Source organism: Sorex araneus, chromosome 5 (genome assembly GCF_027595985.1).
Source record: "Sorex araneus isolate mSorAra2 chromosome 5, mSorAra2.pri, whole genome shotgun sequence".
Taxonomy (NCBI): domain Eukaryota; kingdom Metazoa; phylum Chordata; class Mammalia; order Eulipotyphla; family Soricidae; genus Sorex; species Sorex araneus.
In genome coordinates this window covers 107118620-107133530 of record NC_073306.1, presented here as the reverse complement: position 1 = coordinate 107133530, position 14911 = coordinate 107118620, and the positions used below count along the sequence as shown (strand labels likewise).

The 14911-nt window shown below is 35.2% G+C and overlaps 1 protein-coding gene and 1 pseudogene across 1 annotated transcript in view; one reads left to right on the top strand and one right to left on the bottom strand.

Moving 5' to 3' along the window:
* CTNNA3 (catenin alpha 3) overlaps window positions 1–14911 on the top strand; it is a 1605010-nt gene that overhangs the window by 921487 nt on the left and 668612 nt on the right. The window lies entirely within an intron of this gene.
* LOC129405373 (small nucleolar RNA SNORA68) lies at window positions 11247–11370 on the bottom strand (annotated as a pseudogene).

Here is a 14911-nt window from a genome sequence, read left to right as displayed (position 1 = left end):
GAAGTATATTGATTTGGTATATGTTTTTCCTTGAGATAAACTTGTGGGATTATCTACTATAGTTAATTGCTTTTTCTAGCATTAATTTTCTGCCTAATCCAATAGTTTTTCCATAATTTCTCTTTGATTAATGATGTTTTGCTTTTTAATATTAAGTCTCTTTCTCTTTGTAGATTAAATTTCTTCTGAAAGGAAGAAATATTTTTCTGTAAAATTCAGTGAATGAAATATTAGGTCCTCCAGGTATACTTTATAGAGGGGCATTTTTATTTTCCCAACATTTTACCTAAGGTATCTTGAAAAGTTGGAAATTTTAAAATCATTTAGAATTTTGTAGTTGAATCAACTTAAACAGAAAGAATATAACTCACAATGAATGCTTTAGATGATTAAGACTCCTTTCTCATTCCAAGTAGAATTAGTAATATTTTTCATAGTCCTTATTTTTTTTGCCCAAAGGAATATGCCTAAAATTTCACTTGATGATGGTATCATCACAGGGAGTAACTTACCAATTGGGAAAATAAGTTAGTTAGCCTTTGAGGCATTTTCATATTTATTACATCATTATGTACCAAGATATTTTTATGACATATTATTTAAATACATATTTCCAGCCTGAAGGTTTAAACAGTGGATAGTCTATAATGAGATATTATATTTTCAGTTTTTCCATCTCCTTCTGACATGTGTATATTTTTACCAGTGAGTCTGAATAGTGATATAGTGATATCATTTTTTATTGTAAAATTAAAGAGATTAGTTCTGGAAATAGTGGTAACATCTAAATAATATTAGAAAATTCACAAATTTTGCTATTTGTACTTAAAAGTTGAAGTGAAACTTATGTAAATATTTTTTTAAGTCGAAAGTATTTCCATTTTTAACACAACTGTTTGCTTTCATGTATCTGGCAGAAAAAATGTTATGTTCTTATTAATTATCTTTAAAATATAAATTAGGAGTGACTATATTTTATATAAAAGATGGTGTTGTACTAACTTCTTAATAACCTGGAGTTCTGTCAATGTTATTGCTCTACTTGGGAATATGGGTGATTTTAAAATTAGTTCAACAATTTTATTGCCACAACTTCACTCTATTTTCAGATGTCCTAAATTAGTTCATGAAGTTATGAACTTCTAAAAAGAAATCCAGGATTTGCAGTGCATTTGTTTGTTTGTTTTTTTGATAACTTGAAATTGCTTCTGTTTCAAACTATGAATTAGTCATGGATTTTAAAGCAGAAAAAAATCTTTTTAAGATTAGTTGATTTAACAACAATATTGAAGGGAACATATTTATATTTTCCATTTATATGTCTTGAGCTAATTATTAACTTATCATGGAGTTACTTCTTTCCTTGCAAAAAAGTGCAGGGAATGATTTTCATTTCAGGTAGAGAAACATTCTCAGCTAACTTCCAGGCTGCTGGATCAAGCTGTGCCTATTGCTAGGTATGCCACAGAGGCTATTTGAGGAATAATAGATTCTGCATGTTGTGCTAGTGATGTGAACATTACATGTACATTCTCATTTCATTTAACTTTATTTAACCTCTCCTTTCCCCTGGGAAGTAAGGACTTGTTTCCATTTCAGAATTGGAGGGAGATAAGGGTCAATTTTCAGTAGAGAAAACTGACTTTATTTTTGTCCCCAAGGACACATATGCCTCCATAGTAGCAGAACCCAGGTTTGTTGGTTTCTAAGAATCCTTCCTTATTCCAGAATTAATTCCAAGACAGGAGTCAAATATGCCTGTATCTACATTTTCCTATTAGGGAAAAGCAAATTGATGTGTCTCAGAAAACATAGTAATGCATTTAAAGTCATTACTTTGTAAGGAAAATAAATATATTAAATATTTTGGAGGGGGGGTAAGAGTGATAGTACAGTGCCTTGCCTTCATGTGGCCGACCTGGGTTTGATCCCTGGCATCCCATATGATGCCAAGGTGATCCTTGGCATTGATCCCAGCCTGCCAGGAGTGATCCCTGAGCACAGAGCCAGGAGTTAGCCCTGAAAACTGCCATGTCTAGCTCCCCAACCAAATATTTATATATCATATAAATTTATATAAGCATATGTATAAACATATATCTAATGACTTTGAGTTCTCACAGCATTTTTCTTACAATGATGTCAATTTTAATAAGTGCCATGGACCTTTTAGAGGTTGTATATTTTGTAATTAGTCAATAGACAAATTTAATTCTTTGCTTTAGCAGATAACAAAATGAGTCTAATAAAGAAAGAAATTTCAAATTGAAACCATTTATGTATACTAATAATTGATTTTTAAAAGAAATTTAAAATAATTTCCAAGGAAGAACAGAAGGAAATGTATTAAAAGTAGACTTTTATTTTTGTTGGCTGCTAGTAATAAGACCTCACTCCGTATAGCCTGGGGCTGTATTGTATTTTGTCCCCGTGTGGTCTCTTGGAAATCACAGATGGAGATTATGGTACTGCATTGTTTTATAAAGGCTAAGAAAAATAATGTTCATGAAGCTTACTACACCTATTTTATATGTCTTGCAATCTAAGAATAGTTTATAGATGTCTAATATATTTGAAAAATAAAGTGAAAATAGCAATGTTTTGTGACTCAAAACATTATTGATGAAAGCTTTATGCAACATGCACCCTAGCCCCTCCTATGAAGAGATTGTTGGTCAACCCTGCTGAATGTTACAGCCCATTCAACTTGTGAAAGTAAACAGTCAGCCACCCGTCTGCGCATATCTGCATGCAGTTGTCATGTACACACACACACTCACGGACACACACATGCATGCACACATACACTATCTTCACTCACATTTTGGAAGGAAGGTTAAGGAAAGTTTGCAAATCTTTATGGCTTATATCAACCATGATCTTTTATAAATTCTTTGTGGTCTAATATTTTTCATCCTATCCTTTTATCCTCTGAGCTTCTCTCTCAGGTTCTTCCACTATTTAAAAATTTTATTTTATAAATTTTAAAGCAGTGGTAAAGAACTGAAGACTTGTAGGGTTTTACTTGTTCAGTATTCTTTATATTGTGTTTTTGGGACCAGATATTGTGGGACACAATACTAGAAATTTTGTGAAACATCTGGTAAACTCAAATACTTCTCATTTTTTCCTCATCTAGCCTTTAGTTTTGTTGCATTCTTCTTTGTCTTTTCATTATCATTTGAAAACAGTTTATGTGTTATGGTTCATTCCATTTGTAACTAGTGATTCATAAAAAGGATTACTGGATTCCTAATTAAATGTAAGATAATATTCAATATGATTAATTTGTAAAAACACGTTAAGTTGCCTGGTCAATTTCTTTGAAGCATTTCAAAGATCATATACCAGTATAAAATAGACACAGTTTTAATGCGTTCAATTTCAAATTGTATTTAAATTTTTTTCTGTAATTTTATAAAAAAATTGGGATCATTACAGTGACCAGAATACAAAGACTATCTACAGAATGGGAAAGGATATTTACACAATACCCATCAGATAAGGGGTTGATATCAATGGTATATAAAGCACCTGTTGAACTCTACAAGAAGAAAACATCCAACCCCATCAGAAAATGGGGCGAAGAAATGAACAGAAACTTTCCCAAGGAAGAGATACGAATGGCCAAAAGGCACATGAAAAAGTGTTTTACATCACTAATCATCAGAGAGATGCAGATCAAAACAACCATGAGATACCAACTCACACCACAGAGACTGGCATACATCCAAAAGAACAAAAGTAACCACTGTTGGAGAGGATATGGGGAGAAAGGGACCCTTCTACACTGCTGGTGGGAATGCCGACTGGTTCAGCCCTTCTGGAAAACAATATGGAAAATTCTCAAAAACTAGAGTTGAGCTCCCATTTGACCCAGCAATACCACTGCTGGGAATATATCCCAGAGAGGCAAAAAGGTATAGTCAATACGACATCTGCACTTATATGTTCATCGCAGCACTGTTACAATAGCCAGAATATGGAAAAACCCCAAGTACCCTAGAACAGATGACTGGTTGAAGAAACTTTGGTACATCTATACAATGGAATACTATGAAGCTCTTAGAAAAAATGAGGTCATGAAGTTTGCATATAAGTGGATCAGCATGGAAAGTATCATGATAAGTGAAATGAGTCAGAAAGAGAGAGACAGACATAGAAATATTGCACTCATCTGTGGAATATAGAATAACAGAGTAGGAGACTAACACCCAAGAATAGTAGAAATAAATACCAGGAGGTTGACTCTATGGCTTGGAGGCTGGTCTCTCATTCTGGGCAACTCATAGAAGGGAACACCAAGTAAAATATAGTCAGAGGTCATGCGGGGGAAGGGTGATGCGTGCTGAATGTAGACTAGAGACTGAACACAATGGCCACTCAATACCTTTATTGCAAACCACAACACCGAATTAGAGAGAGAGAACAAAAGGGAATACCCTGCCACAATGGCAGTGTGGGGTGGGGGGAGATGGGATTGGGGAGCGTGGGAGGGATACTGGGTTTACTGGTGGTAGAGAATGGGCACTGGTGAAGGGATGGGTTCTCGAATTTTGTATGGGGGAAACATGAGCACAAAAATGTATAAATCTGTAACTGTACCCTCACGGTGATTCACCAATTAAAAATAAATAAATTTTAAAAAATTGGGATCATTATTCTAAAATTACAATTAACAACCAATTCAGAAAAAAATTATTTTTAGGTAGTAAAAATACTCAAAATGAAATTAATACAAAGCAATTTGTTGTAGAATCATTTTTTCCTTTAAATCCTCAATATTGAAGGAACTTCAAGTGCCAGTTGTCTAGGTCATTAAACCCTAGGCCATAAAAGGATATTTTATACTGATAGTAATTGATCAGCTATGAAATGCCAACCACAGTTCTTGGTATTTGGTATATCACATAAAATAGACTTTTACCTCCTGCTCTTTTAGAATTTTTGTTTTTTAAAAATGGAAATGATCACTAAGATAAATTAATACTAGCATAAGTAATAATAATAAATACTAAACCAACTTTTAGAAGGAGGAAAAAAGCAGATGCAATGATAGAAATGGTATTAATCATATCATAGAAACTGTTTGAAGAGGTGACATTTGGTCTGAGAACTGATTAATGAGGAGAAACTAGTCATGGAATTTTGGTGGGGAAAGGAAAGCACAGGAGAAGAAATATCCATGCAAAAATTTTACAGAACAAAATCTAGTATGGTGATTTTGAAATCAGAAAGTTCAATGTGATGGTAATAAAACAAAAGCAATGGGTAATTTGGATTTTATTCTAAAACTTGTGTAAAGCTTTTTATTGCCTTTGATTAAGAGGTAACTTGATTTGATGATACCTATATATAAGAGATAATCCTTTATTCTACTGACATTTTAGTACAATTGTAATCTTACATTTATTTAAAATTTTATTTTAAAGTGTTTTTTCTTTTCTAATATCTGTCCTCTCCGTACAGTTTTTTACTTTATATTTGATGAAATATCACTTCCTTTACCTTCTAAACAATTTAGTAATAATCAATTAGCAACTTTTTATCATGTACTTATTGTAAAGAATTACTAATAACAGAAGGTATATATAAGTAAACAAAATGTAGATCTCTGAAGTTATGGTACTTAATTTTAAAAGACTATGAGAGAGAGTAGTGTTTCTTAAACTATAAAACTATAGTGGGTTTACTTTTCAGTGCTGACCTGGATTCAATGTTTGGCACCTACTCTTAAGGCACAGAGCCATAAGTAAGCTCTGAACACTGCCAAGTGTGCACCATACCAAAAGGGCGGGGGAGCAAGGAAGAGAGAGAGAGAGAGAGAGAGAGAGAGAGAGAGAGAGAGAGAGAGAGAGAGAGAGAGAGAGAGAGAGAGAGAGAGAGAGAGAGAGAGAGAGAGAGAGAGAGGGAGAGGGAGAGAGAGGGAGAGGGAGAGAGAGGGAGAGAGGAGATAGAGACAGTAGAGAGACAGAGAGATTGAGAAAGTAAGTGCTAGAGGTGACAGGAGCAGAAAACTAACATCATTGGAACTGACATCATTGGTGATGGGACATTGGTGAAGGGATGGGTGTTGCAAATCAAATCATGAACAACTTTGTAACTGTATCTCACTATTATTCAGTTAAAAACTAAATTTAAAATTAAAAAAATAAAAAATATCTTTTACTAATCATACGGGTAAACATTTATTGTGAAACCCACTGGGAAGAAATGGAGAATCACAAAAATAATATGAGGAACATGTTCTGAGTTTTTCAACCTTGAAATACATAATTTTGACTCTTATTTTTATTATTTCATTTTTTTTCCTAAGAGCCCTTGCATTTATATATTTATTTGTTTTGGATACCTCACCAGATATATGCTCAGGGATCACTCCTGACATGTAGGATGTCAGGGGTCAAACCTGGGTTAGCTGCATGCAAGGCAAGCATCCTACCTGCCGTATTATCTCTCTAGGCCCCACCCCTAGATTTTAGTTTTATTTGATACATACTCTTAGAACATACAGATATCTTTTTCTTCTCTTCATTTTATTAGGTCAGACACTCAATATTTACTGTGTCCATTAAATATAAGGCATTTTATTTATACTTAATATATGATTGAGTTCTTTGAGGGTAAAATATTTTACTGATTTGAATATAAGAAAATTGTAGCACTGTAGCACTGTCATCCTGTTGTTCATTGATTTGCTCGAGTGGGCATCAGTAATGTCTCCATTTTGAGACTTGTTACTGTTTTTGGCATATTGAATACTCCACGGGTAGCTTGCCAGGCTCTGCTGTGTGGGCGGGATACTCTTGGTAGCTTGCCAGGCTTTCTGAGAGGGGAGGAGGAATTGAATTCGGGTCAGCTGAATGCAAGGCAAACACCCTACTCACTGTGAATTGTAAACTATCTTTAATTCTGTTTACACTAATTATGTTAGGATATAAGAAAAAACAATGTATAAAAAGAAGGATATTTCATCCATATAGTTCAGTATTCATGCAGCTATCTTCATATGGCATCTTCATTACCTGGTTTGTTTCTATCTTTACTGCTCCTTTATGCCATATTGAAACCACTATCCATTCTTAAAATGTATACCATGACTTTCTACTGTATGAAGCATACCTTTCCCGTGTCCTGGTTTTTAGTTCCTTAAGAGAATGCACTATTCTTATTTGTTTTTTGGACCTCACATGGCAATGCTCAAGGTTTATACCCAGCTCAGTGTTCAGGGAAGGCTCCTGATGGTCCCCAGGGGAACATGTTGTGATAAGAATCATACTTGGGACTTCTGCATGCAAAACAATCACTCCACACTTTTAACCTTTTGTCTAGTCCAGAATTCACTATTTTTGCAATTTAAAATTGTCTATAGTATTTCACTGATGTGAGTAATCAGTTTATAGAAGGGTCTGTAATCTAATCAAATCAAGCAAAAAATGAAGCAGGATTTTGCTATGATATAACATGTAAAAAATCTTCCTGGAGGGTTGGGTGAGGCCCTGACAGCTCTCCTCCTGGTTGCCTGGGCTCGGGGGTGATCCCCGACCACTTGCCCTGCCGGGACGGCCCAGATCATGGGGCAAACGGAAGAGGAAACAATGGTCAAGCATATTGATTGATCAGTTGCCATTTATTCCATTTTCTCCACGCACCTGTTCCAGTCTCTCTGAGCTCCCCATTCTAGTCTCATTCTAGTCACACTGCCCTCATTCCCGTCTCCTCCTGTCTCCCCGCTCATCTCTCCACGCTCCATCTCACAGCCTGGGCTCTCTCTCTCCTCTCTGGATACTGCCTCTGACTGCTTCTTCCCCATCAACTCCCTGACTTCCCTTTTCTGCCTCATTCCATTTGTCTCTCCACCCCTTGCCCTCTGGACCCAGCTACACCCAGTCTGGTAAGAAAATCAACATAAGATAGCTCTTCCTGCCTGCTCATCAGACTCAGGGGTGGAAACACCACCTGAGAGTATTCCTCTCCTCCTAGCATCTTAATTAACATCTTAATATTGGTGATTTTTGTTTGGGCACAGTAAGAGATACATTGAGACTTGTGGGGCAGCGCTCCTGGGAACATCTCGCCACAGATTCAGACTACAGTTCTCAGGCTAGATTAATCATTCCTAACGCTAGCAGGGTCCGAATCTAGTTATTACATTTTGGGTCATGACAGCATTTATCCATGACCAAACTCTTAACTTATAGTTAAGCATTAGGCACTTTGGCCAGGCCTATCTCAATGCCAGGGTAACACATAGCTCCCTGCTTACCCTGGATACATCCAGTCCCTCATCGGGACCCTGCTTTTGGGGGTGCTAGGAGGTAAGAGCAGCTGAGGCTTTGGTCGAGAGAACAGATGCCCAGGAAGAAAATATCATTTAGAGTCAATTGGCTCCCACATTACAAAAGCATAGTATTTACTGTCTTCCTGTGCCCATATAAAAAGGGCATTGCTCTGAACCAACTATGCATAGGACTTAAGGAGAAGAGGAAAATGATATTTATAAGTCAACAAAGCACAAAGAAAGAAGTTACAAATAAACACAGAGGAATGGGAGCACTGTGATGGGAGTAAGACAAATAAACCTAAGCTACCTCTGGCAATGTTATCCTACAATAACCTACGTAGAATAAAACAATTCTGAGAGATGGAGAGAGTTCAACATATGACAAGTTCATTTGAGTATCTGGGACATGGACTAAATGGTCACTGAAACTTTAAACAAGTCAGAACAATAAATTCCCATAATGGATACAACTAGGTTGTTAGTTTTCCTTGTATAATGTAAAATCCCCTTTCAGAAATAATTATGTGAAAGCCAGAGTGCTATAAATACATGTAGGTCAAAATATAAGTGAAAGTATTATAAAACCATAATAAATACTGGGGAATTTCATTTATCATTCCATCCAATCTCAACATAATATGTTTAAGTGAAGGAAGAATCAGTGAGTCTTTGAGTCTTAAGCAACATCTTGGAAAGTACTAACATGAGCAGAAAAGCAAACGTCATAGCCTCTGGTTCTGTGATACTTCTCTTTCTATACTATAATTTTGGTTAAAATAGAAACTTACAGATATATAAAAATGGCTCATTGTCACTTTTTTATCTTGTTTACAGTTTTAAATTTAATAAACATAATTCTTATAAGAACATGTCATGTAGCTCTGCTATTCATCTGCATATTTCATTTCACTTGCTTTCTTTTAGAAATTTTCTATTTTTATATGTAGCAAATGCAATAATTCAAACCAACAGTTTATAAAACATGAACTATTAGCCATGATAGAAAGTCTATAAACTACATCTAGGTTATTGCTTTTTCACTTATTTTTTACAAATGTCAGCACAGATTATAAAATAAACTTTCAGAATTGTCACAACATGTTTACTCCTATATAATTACTAATAAATGGCAGTTTCATTTTTTTTTCTTCTGTGTGTCAAATAGATAAATTTCAGTTATAAGAATCAAGGAAACTATTTGCAAAAAAAGTACTCTGATTCTGAAATTATTCATACAAATCATTCTAATTTTCAGTAAATATGAACTCAAAACATTTTAAGAGATATTATTAGTTATGTAGGGTTTTTATAATATATTTTTGATGCATAAAAACCAATTTCAAAAGCAGGCATCAGCAGACCTGGGATTTCAATCTGATTCAGTATATGGGTCAGTTCTTAGCTCTCTTACCTGCATTGTTTCTTGGCTATCTTACCTACTTTGACACACTTGAAAGAAACTCTAGTGCTAGCATTATATTGTAGTACTGAAAGTTCAACTAGTCTTCAGAATTATGAAGTTGTTGTATTTTTATTTCCAACTTCTAAGAAATGTCTAAAAATAGTATCCCAGAGGGAGAAAAATCTTCCAGATTTATGTCATAAAATTTTTATTCTAAAACATTGAAATAATGTTTCTATTTGAAATAATGGTGGTGGGAAGGCGTAATGGTGGTCGAATTGGTATTGATATATTGAATGTTGCCAATTAATGTGAACAACTGTATAAAAATAATTTTTTTTAAAAATTAAAATATCCTATTGAATCAAGATAATTTAATAATAGCATTGAGTTTTACAATTTATAAAAAATTCAGGGAGTTAATTCATTCTTTTGCCCATCATTATAAGAAAGTAATTGAGTGTTAATAAATTGGAAGAAAAAAGTTGCTGAAAAAGTACAAAGTATATTATAGAAATAAGTCTTATTTTTCTGCCAAATGTTTTATAATTAAAATAAAATCAGGTTAAAAAAATCTTAAGCATTAACTGCTAATAAAATATTGAATTTCTAAAACATTGTTTTCCTGCTGAGACTGACTAGCCCATAACATGTTTTTTGCGTATTCTGAAGTTAGAAGGGTTTCTCATTCTCAATATTACTGACTTTTGGGTCAGTTAATTCTTTTTTTCTCTTTTAGGAAAGGTGACATACCCTACATTGTAACATCTCTGGACTTCACTCACTAGATCTCTCTGCTATCACATACCTTCTGCACCCTAAATCACATAACTCAAATATCTCTGGTCCAGCAGAATGTCCCTTTAACCATTAATTAATATTCATTGATTTAGAATTATATGTGCACAGATTGGTACAAAATCATGGGAAGGTCAACTGACTTTCTTGTAGGTTTGTGACTAATCTGAGTAGCTATTTTTTTAACTTTATTTTTTTGAGTAGCTCTTTTAAGAAGTCAGGTCTCAAACCTTCATCACCTTATACTAACTAAACTATTAACCAAAGATCCACTTTGGTTTATTTTATATACCAAATCACACTCTATGTTTTAGTTAATATGTTCTTTTATTTCAGCACCTTAATGTCTTTTCTGCCTATTGTAGCAAAGGGTTTGGTCTCATGAGTCACTGTATCACTGTATCACTGTCATCCCGTTGTTCATTGATTTATTCGAATGGGCGCCAGTAACATCTCCATTCGTCCGTCCCAGCCCTGAGATTTTAGCAGCCTCTCCTTACTCGTTTTTCCCAATGATTAGAGGCTCTTTTCAGGATCTGGGGAATGAGACCTGTTATTGTTACTGTATTTGGCATATCGAATACGCCATAGGGAGTTTGCCAGGCTCTGGGTCTCGTGACTATCTTTGGAAAATTCCATATTCCCACATCCAAAACACATTTATCTCTTCTTTCAAACATAAATATACTTTTTATGCTAATAAAATATGAGTTTCTTTTATTTTCTTTTGTGGGGACAGTTAGAGCTGATGCTCCCCTCAACCTTTGTAGAACCTCCAAATTTACTCTGAGGGGCACTGCCCAGCCCCTGAAAGGTGACCAGATTTGTTTCTGTTGGTACCACTGTTTAAGCCAAGGCTAAAATATCAATTTGTTTTAGAAATTAGATCAGACTATCAGTAGAGATTTTCCCAAGTGCTACCATTTAGCAGTTCCCTCAAACTTCAATATGTTGCTCTTGAAAGGGAAAATATGCTTTTATTAAGCAACATTAAAGTGTTGATTGAGTATTCCCAGGGGGATGACTTCCATTGCACACTACTATACCAACAAAACTATTTTTGCCCATTAAACATTAAATATGAAAGAGATCTGCAGTGTCATTTGGTTCACTTCACTCCCACTGAAGCATTGCTTCCCTGTAATGCATGTGGCCTACTGTTCCCAGACCAATTTCAATTCTAAGTAATGACTGTATATTTCTACCTCCTTTGGGAAGAAATTGCATACTTTAATTTACTGTTTCAGTATTTTAACACTTGTAACAGTATTGGTAGTTAATCTCTAGACTTTTGATAGTGGAATTTTCTCTTAACTTTCTTTCCTATATCTGAACATTCTACTGTCAATTATTTCATACTTTCTAACTTTACTTCCTGATGCTATCTAATGGGTAGAAGGTTTTGTCGTCTCTAGACAACAACATAATCTCTTCCTCCATACTATTGTTCGAATGGAATTCAAAAGCCTTATGCTTTGTAAAAACTACAAATGTGCACGTGTGTGGGAGGGGAGGAGATGATGTGATGTGTGTTGTGTTGTTGGAGGGCTCTCGGGGCAGTTCTCTCTCATGCATGCCACTTGCCTTCGGTGCTCTCGAGCCACTGTGTATGGACCGGATCAGGATGGCTCCTCCTTGTGCTCTGCTTCTGTGTGTGCGTGCCACTGTGCTCTCTTCTGTCTGTCTCTCTATCTCTGTCTCTGTCTTTGTAGTCTCTCCTCTGGTCTCTTCCAGCCTCTCTCTGTCTCTGCTTCTGTCTCTTCTCCTTGCTTCTGTCTTACCTCTCCCCCTGTGGCCTCTGTCTTGCCTCTCCTCTACTTCTCTTACAGTCTTAGTTTATATAGAAATCACATAGGGTGGTTACACAAAGGTGGGTTGTACATTAGCAAATCAACAAATAAGGGTAAGAACATTTCTTCAGGAGATTAACAAAATCTCATCCAAGGAGATTACTCCAGATTAGTAGGAGATCCACTCAAGGGTGGGATCCAAATAAGGGTGTGTGGATTTCTTCCTTCCTCAGCTAGTAATCCACTTAATTAGTTATAGTAAATCTACTTCTAATATTTCTAGCAATGTCATTCTGTATGAGCACAATAAGAGATTTATCAAACTTAAAGTTTGGTTCTATTCTGAGGACATCTCACTATATACTCAGATCACAGTCCTCAAGCCAGGTTAGTCTTCCTAACCCCAGCAGGGTCCTAGTCTCATCGCTACTTTGGATCATGATGGTATTTGTCCATGACCATGCTCACAATTTATAGTTGAGTATTGTGGTGCTTTGGCCTGGCCGATTTCGATGCCAGGGTAGCTCACAGCTTGCCCTGGGTCCATTCCGTCCTTGTCGGGATACTGCTTTTGGGGTGCTAGGAAGTAAGGGCAACTGATTTAAGAAAACAGATGCCCAGGAGTAAATATCATTGGAGTCAATTAACTCTCAAGTTACAAAGCATAATATTAGCTGTCTTCCTGTGTCCATACAGAAAGGACAGTTCCCTATGGCAAGGCTAAAAGGACAAACTCAGTGTTATCCTACAATGCTTTACAGTACCTTATGATTCAAAGACTATGGTAGTAAAAAGTTGGTTTTTACAAGATCACTTTGATTTAGGAAGGCCTATATCAAAACTTTATTTTATAGGTTAATACATTGAAGCTCACTGACATTTTTTAGTCACTAAGATTTAGAATTAAATATTATGAATATGTCATATGTAATTCAAAATTGGAGGTGATTGATTCATTTGCTCTACAATACTGAGACACACAGATCATGCATTACTATTGTTTGCATCTTTCAAAAGAGAAAACTGAATAGAGTAATACAAGCATAGAAGTAATCGAATTAAATAATAAAATAAAATGAAGTAATAGAGGGAATATATTGGTCCTTGATTTAGGTCATTTGCTTAATATTTAACTGTTTTATTTTGAGATTTTTCTATCTTGCTTGTGTAACTGCATCTTTATTTTATTATTTAGAATATATTTCTATGAGACTAGTAAATGGAGAGTTCACTGGGACATATAGTAAATGTCAATGATTTAGTGACACTATATCCCTAGAAAATAATTTCCCCCTTGAGTTGTTTGCACTCCAACAATGTGATATTACATTCATTCTCTCATTCTACCTCCCTACCCCCACTCTCCATTCCATTATATTTAATCTATAATCATTTAGAGGCTCAATTTTGAAGAACTATCCTCAATATTTGTTTTTAGTTAGTCCATATTAACATTTGTTCATCATTTTATTTTAGACTTAATTGTTATAAATGTATATTTCTTATTTGAATGTAACAATATGTTTGGGGAGAACTAAAGAAATATCAGCATCAGACTGAAGTGTTGGCAGAGAGGGCCAGAGAACATGCTCTGCATGCAGGAGGTCTAGGTTTGATCTCTGGATCTCATGTTCCTTCGATTATTACCAGGCATGACCCTCAAGCATCATGCCAGTAGTATCCCCTGATTACTGCTGGTGTGGCCAAAAAGTTAAACTTACATTAATATAAACACAGCTAGTGTTTATTCTAAAGATGTCCCTTCATGAAAAGTATGGCATTGCCTCTTAGGTTCACATGCTACCTGGAGTCTCTAGTACACATGGATGGAGGAGTAATTCTGGAGATCTCTGGAGTAGGTAAAGAGGTAGCATACACTTTTAAACTTAACAGTATTAGCTTCTTAATCCATTTAGAAACTGGGTTCATGCAAGTTTACTGGTACTTAAAATCCAGTACTCCTAAGGTTTGCTAGCTGTGAGTTTGCATTAGTCTACTGCTATATTTGGTAGAGAAAATTGCCATTTTCTGTGGTAAAAATATATACCTTTTGCTACCAAAGACTCAGCAATAAATTTTCATTAAGGGAAAAGAGCTCTGAAAACTCATCTTCAGGAGAAATTAAAAAATAACACCATGTGCCTCATTTACATGAAAAGAAAAAGCCACTGTTATTTCGGTTGAAATCATACTTAGAGAAGTATGAAAAAGAATACTGCTTTAAGAAATCCAATTTTTTCTCCTTTGACAATTGGCAAACTTTATTCTTATTTAGAATGTTAGGTTGCCAAGCTAAATAAAAGGTATATTACATTGTGTTCTAATCAAATCTTTTAGCAGCTGAAAATGGTTAGAGTTCTTCTACTGAAAGAGTCTGAACTGACGAAGGGTAAGTGCATCAACCAACCACTTTATTTCTGCCAGAACATCAATATTCCTTTCTTTTTGTCTCTTAAATTCTGTTTCAGACAACCCATTTCGCTATGATGGTTTCCCCTTATTTCCTTTCTTTGTTATGATGTCTGGGGTTTGATGGTTGATGTTTGTTATGAAGTTTGGTTGTGGTAAACCCAAGACTGCTCACTCATGTCATCAGAAATTATAAAGGCAGTTCTCAGAGAGCACTTACAAGGAACC